At 36.4% G+C, this 6346-nt stretch overlaps 1 non-coding gene across 1 annotated transcript; it reads right to left on the bottom strand.

The window, feature by feature from the left end:
- Window positions 1–6036: 6036 nt before the first annotated feature.
- Window positions 6037–6140, bottom strand: LOC112740001 (small nucleolar RNA R71). The gene has a single exon (XR_003170935.1). It is a non-coding gene; the product is annotated as a small nucleolar RNA R71 (small nucleolar RNA).
- Between the last annotated feature and the right edge of the window lie 206 nt (window positions 6141–6346).

The following is a 6346-nucleotide window of genomic DNA, read 5'->3' as shown; positions in this document are numbered from 1 at the left end:
GATGGAATCTTAATGGAGCCATCAACAAGTTGGAGGCATATCCGAGTTGGTTTAACCTCATCAGTCAAACAAAGCTTTTTGATAGTGGATGCAGGTATTAGGTTGATACTTGCCCCAATGTCACATAGAGCTGTCTTGGTAGAAGTACCCTCTAATGTGTATGGTATCATAAAGCTTCCAGGATCTTTAAGCTTCTCTGGTAAGCTTTTCAGAATGACTGCACTGCATTCTTCAGTGAGGAAAACTTTTTCAGTTTCTCTCCAATCCTTCTTATGACTTAAGATCTCTTTCATGAACTTAGCATAAGAGGGTATTTGCTCAAGTGCCTCTGCAAACGGAATCTTTATTTCAAGAGTCCTGAGATAGTCTGCAAAGCGGGCAAATTATTTATCCTGTTCCGCTTGGCGGAGTTTCTGAGGATAAGACATCTTGGCCTTATATTCTTCAACCTTAGTTGCTGCAGGTTTATTTCCTACAGAAGTGGTTGGAGAAGCCTGCTTAACGGGGTTGTTATCAGCACTTGCAGGTGTTTGATCCCTTATTGGCATTTGAATGCTAGAATTGGGTGCTTTTTGGGCATTTAACGCCAGGTTGCCACCCTTTTCTGGCGTTTGAACGCCTGAATTGGCTATTTTTTGGGCGTTTGATGCCAAGTCTTCACCCCTTTCTGGCGTTTGAACGCCAGAATCATTCCTCTCTTGGCTCTTACTGTCCTCAGAGGGATTTTGAGCAGTGGTTTGGTCATTTTCAGTTAGTTTTTCTTTTCTTGGCTTCCTGCTGCCTTGAATTGAGACATTCAATGTCTTCCCACTCCTTAATTGAACAGATTGGCATTCTTCTGTTATCTGTTTAGATAGCTGCTGTCTTGTCTGATTCAAGTATTTTTTCATATTCTCGTTAGCATCTTTGGTTTATTGCAGCATCTCTTTAAATTCTGCTAACTGTTTTGTTATACTAAGCAATTGCTGATTGAGTTCAGCAACTTGTTCTTGAGGACTAAGTTCATTGGATACTGCATTAGCTTCTTCTTTCATAGAAGACCCACTACTTAAGTATAGATATTAATTTCTGGCAATTGTATCAATGAGCTCCTGAGCCTCTTCAATTGTCTTTCTCATATATATAGATCCACCAGCTAAGTGGTCTAGAGACGTTTGGGCCTTTTCAGTAAGCCCATAGTAAAAGATGTCTAACTGCACCCATTCTGAAAATATTTCAGAGGGGCATTTCCTTAGCATCCCTCTGTACCTCTCCCAGGCATTATAAAGGGATTCATTATCCTCTTGTTTAAAGCCTTGGATGTCCAGTCTTAGCTGTGTCATGATGCCAGGGCATCTTAGCCTAGTTTTACTAGTCTTTTTCCTTTGTTTTTAATAGGTTTTATACACTTTCTTGAGTTACAAGTAAGCCATTTAGGTAGAAATTCATGTGTATTTGGATTCAATCAACCATGAGTAAATTGATGCATTTTCATGAGGTTTTGTGCTATAATTGCTTATATGTCAAGGATGAGAAGAAGTCTCATGATTTTAGCATAGCTTTGATGCATTTGTTGATTGATGACAGGTGACCAAAAGGCTTGGAGAAAGGTTGAAGAAAGGAGATGGCAGCAATGGAAATGAAGGCAGCAAAGCCACCCTGGGAAGAGCTCACGTTTGTGCCAACGTTTGCCTCAAATGTGTGGTCAAACGTTGGCTTAAGAAGAACCCAGGAGAATGCCAACGTTTGTGCCAACGTTTGCCTCAAACTTGAGGTCAAACGTTGGCTCAAAAAGAACCCAGGAGAATGCCAATGTTTGCACCAAAGTTTGCCTCAAACTTGAGGTCAAACGTTGGCTCAAAAATATACCCAGGAGAAGCCAACGTTTGCGACAACGTTTGCCTCAAACTTGAGGTCAAACATTGGCTCAAAAATACACCCTGGAGGAAGCCAACGTTTGCGCCAATGTTTGCCTCAAACTTGAGGTCAAACGTTGGCTCAAAAATACACCCAGGGGGACTTAACGTTTGTGCCAATATTTTCCTCAAACGTGAGGTCAAACGTTGGCTACAAAATTACCCTGGAGAGAATCATGTTTGAGCTCACGTTTGACCTCAAACGTGAACTCAAACGTGAGTGATAGCAAAACTCCATTCTGCAAAGTTCTAATACAAGACGTTTGAGTCAACATTTACCTCAAACGTTGACTCAAACATAAATGATCCTAAAGCCCATAAGGTAACAGAGTTCTTCTCAAAACCAAGAGTGATGAGCGGATAATTTATACGCTTTTTGGCATTGTTTTTACATAGTTTTCAGTATGATTTAGTTAGTTTTTAGTATATTTTTATTAGTTTTTAATTAAAATTCACATTTCTGGACTTTACTATGAGTTTGTGTGTTTTTTATGATTTCAGGTATTTTTTGGCTGAAATTGAGGGACTTGAGCAAAAATCAGATTCAGAGGTTGAAGAAGGACTGCAGATGCTGTTGGATTCTGACCTCCCTGCACTCAAAGTAGATTTTCTGGAGCTACAGAACTTCAAATGGTGCACTCTCAATTGCGTTGGAAAGTAGACATCTAGGTCTTTCCAGCAATATATAATAGTCCATACTTTGATTAAGGATAGACGACGTAAACTGGCATTGAACGCCAGTTCCATGCTGCATTCTGGAGTCAAACGCCAGAAACAGGTTGCAAAGTGGAGTTAAACACCAGAAACAGGTTACAAACTGGCGTTCAACTCCAAGAAAGACCTCTACACGTGGAAAGCTCAATGCTCAGCCCAAGCACACACCAAGTGTGCCCCAGAAGTGGATTTCTGCATCATTTACTCATTTCTGTAAACCCTAGTAACTAGTTTAGTATAAATAGGACTTTTTACTATCTTTGTAAGGGATCTTTGATTAGTTTTATGCTATCTTAGACTTTCATGGGGGCTGGCCATTCGGCCATGCCTGGACCATTATCACTTATGTATTTTCAAATGGTAGAGTTTCTACACACCATAGATTAAGGTGTGGAGCTCTACTGTTCCTCATGAATTAATACAAAGTACTACTGTTTTTCTATTCAATTCAAGCTTATTCCTATTCTAAGATATCCATTCGCACCCAAGAACATGATGAATGTGATGATTATGTGACGCTCATCATCATTCTCACTTATGAACGCGTGCCTAACAAACACTTCCGTTCTACATGCAAACAAGCTAGAATGAATATCTCTTAGATATCTAATACAGAGGACCGAGTCCGAGATATTAGAATCTTCGTGGTATAAGTTAGAACCCATGGATGGCCATTCTTGAGATCCGGAAAGTCTAAACCTTGTCTGTGGTATTCCGAGTAGGATCTGGGAAGGGATGGCTGTGACGAGCTTCAAACTCGCGAGTGCTGGGCGTAGTGACAGACGCAAAAGGATAGTAAATCCTATTCCAGTATGATCGAGAACCGACAGATGATTAGCCATGCAGTGACAGCGCATTGGACCATTTTCACAGAGAGGATGGGATGTAGCCATTGACAACGGTGATGCCCTACATAAAGCTTGCCATGGAAAGGAGTAGGAATGGTTGGATGAAGACAGCAGGAAAGCAGAGGTTCAGAGGAACGAAAGCATCTCTATACTCTTATCTGAAATTCTCACCAATGAATTACATAAGTATCTCTATCCTAGTTCATATTTTAATTATCTATTTAATTATTAAAACTCTATAACCATTTGAATATGCATAACTGAGATTTACAGGGTGACCATAGCTTGCTTCAAGCCGACAATCTCCGTGGGATCGACCCTTACTCATGTAAGGTTTATTACTTGGACGACCCAGTGCACTTGCTGGTTAGTTGTGCGAAGTTGTGACAAAGAATTAAGATTATGAACGTGCGTATAAAGTTTTCAGCGCCGTTACCAAGGAATGGAACCGTCACGATTTCTATGCACCAAGTTTTTGGCGCCGTTGCCAGGGATTGTTCGAGTTTGGACAACTGACGGTTCATCCTGTTGCTCAGATTAGGTAATTTTATTTTAATTTTAACCTTTTTGTTTTTATTATTCTTATTTTCGAAAATTAAAAAAAAGTTTCTTTTTTTGTTTTTCCCAAAATAATTTTCAAAAAAAAAACAAAAAAATTAACAAAATCATAAAATAAAAAATATTGATCTGTTTCTTGTTTGAGTCTAGAGTCAAGTTTTAAGTTTGGTGTCAATTGCATCTTTTTAATTTTCAAAAAATTATTTTCAAAAATTTCATGCATTGCATTCTTCATGATCTTCAAGTCGTTCTTGGCCAGTCTTCTTGTTTGATCTTCATATTTTCTTGTTTTGTGTCTTTCCTTGTTTTTCATATGCATCCTTGAATTATTAATGTCTAAAGAATAAAAATTTTTAAGTTTGGTGTCTTGCATGTTTTCTTTTCTTGAAAATTTTTCAAAAATAAGTCTTGATGTTCATCTTGATCTTCAAAGTATTCTTGGTGTTCGTCTTGACATTCAAAGTGTTCTTGCATGCATTGTGTGTTTTGATTCATAATTTTTATGTTATGTGTCATTTTTGTGTTTTTTCTCTTTCATCATTAAAATTCAAAAATCAAAAAATTATCTTTCCCTTTTTTCTCTCATAAAATTTTCGAAAATTTGAGTTGACTTTTTCAAAAATTTTTAAAATCAAGTTGTTTCTTATGAGTCAAATCAAATTTTCAATTTAAAAATTCTATCTTTTTCAAATCTTTTTCAAAAATCAAATCTTTCTCATTTTTCCTTTCATAATTTTCGAAAATTCCAAAATGATTTTCAAAAATTTTTTTCTTATTTCTATTTCAAATTTTCAAAATTAATGCTAACAATTAATGTGATTGATTCAAAAAATTTTAAGTTTGTTACTTGCCTAGTAAGAAAGGTTCAATCTTTAAATTTTAAAATAATATCTTTTAGTTTCTTGTTAGTCAAGTAATCAACTTTAATTTTCAAAATCAAATCTTTTTAAATTTCTTTTTCAAATCTTTTTCAAAATAAATTTCAATCACATCTTTTTCAAAATCAATTTCAAAATCTTTTCTAACTTCTTATCTTTTCAAATTTGATTTTCAAATCTTTTTCAATTAACCACTTAACTTTTTGATTGATTCTTATCTTTTTCAAAACTACCTAACTAATTCCCTCTCTCTAATTTTCGAAAATCCCTTCCCTCTTTTTCAAAATTCCTTTTTAATTAACTAATTATTTTAATTTTTAATTTTAATTTTATTTCTTTTCTAATTTTCAAATTCTATTTTAATTTCAAATTAAAAACAAAAATATTTTTATTTTAATTTATTTAATTTTCGAAAATTCTTCTCTCTCACCTCCTTCTAATTATTTATTTATTTACTAACACTCCTCTCCATCTAAGAATTCGAACCTACTCCTCACCCTTGTGTTTGGATTCTCCATCTTCTATTCATATCTTCTTCTACTCACATACAGGAATCTCTATACTGTGACATAGAGGATTCCATATTTTCTTTTCTGTTTTCTTCTTTTTCATATGAGCAGGAACAAGGATAAGAACATTCTTGTTGAAGCTGATCCTGAACCTGAAAGGACTCTGAAGAGGAAGCTAAGGGAAGCTAAAGCACAACTCTCTGGAGAAAATTTGACAGAAATTTTCGAAAAAGAAGACAACATGGCGGAAAATAATAACAATGCAAGGAAAATGTTTGGTGACTTTACTGTACCTAATTCCAATTTACATGGAAGAAGCATCTCGATCCCTGCCATTGGAGCAAACAACTTTGAGCTTAAACCTCAATTAGTTTCTCTGATGCAACAGAACTGCAAGTTTCATGGACTTCCATCCGAAGATCCTTTTCAGTTCTTAACTGAATTCTTGCAGATCTGTGATACTGTTAAGACCAATGGGGTTGATCCCGAGGTCTACAGGCTTATGCTTTTCCCATTTGCTGTAAGAGACAGAGCTAGAATATGGTTGGACTCTCAACCTAAAAATAGCCTAAACTCTTGGGATAAGCTGGTCACGGCTTTCTTAGCCAAGTTCTTTCCTCCTCAAAAGCTTAGCAAGCTTAGAGTGGATGTTCAAACCTTCAAACAGAAAGAAGGTGAATCCCTCTATGAAGCTTGGGAGAGATATAAGGAACTGACCAAAAAGTGTCATTCTGACATGCTTTCAGAATGGACCATCCTGGATATATTCTATGATGGTCTGTCTGAATTATCTAAAATGTCATTGGACCATTCTGCAGGTGGATCCATCCACCTAAAGAAAATGCCTGCAGAAGCTCAAGAACTCATTGACATGGTTGCAAATAACCAGTTTATGTACACTTCTGAAAGGAATCCTGTGAGTAATGGGATGCCTATGAGGAAGG

Source organism: Arachis hypogaea, chromosome 13 (assembly GCF_003086295.3).
Source record: "Arachis hypogaea cultivar Tifrunner chromosome 13, arahy.Tifrunner.gnm2.J5K5, whole genome shotgun sequence".
Classification (NCBI taxonomy): domain Eukaryota; kingdom Viridiplantae; phylum Streptophyta; class Magnoliopsida; order Fabales; family Fabaceae; genus Arachis; species Arachis hypogaea.
Note: the sequence above shows the minus strand (reverse complement) of the source record. Positions and strands in the feature narration are given on the sequence as shown.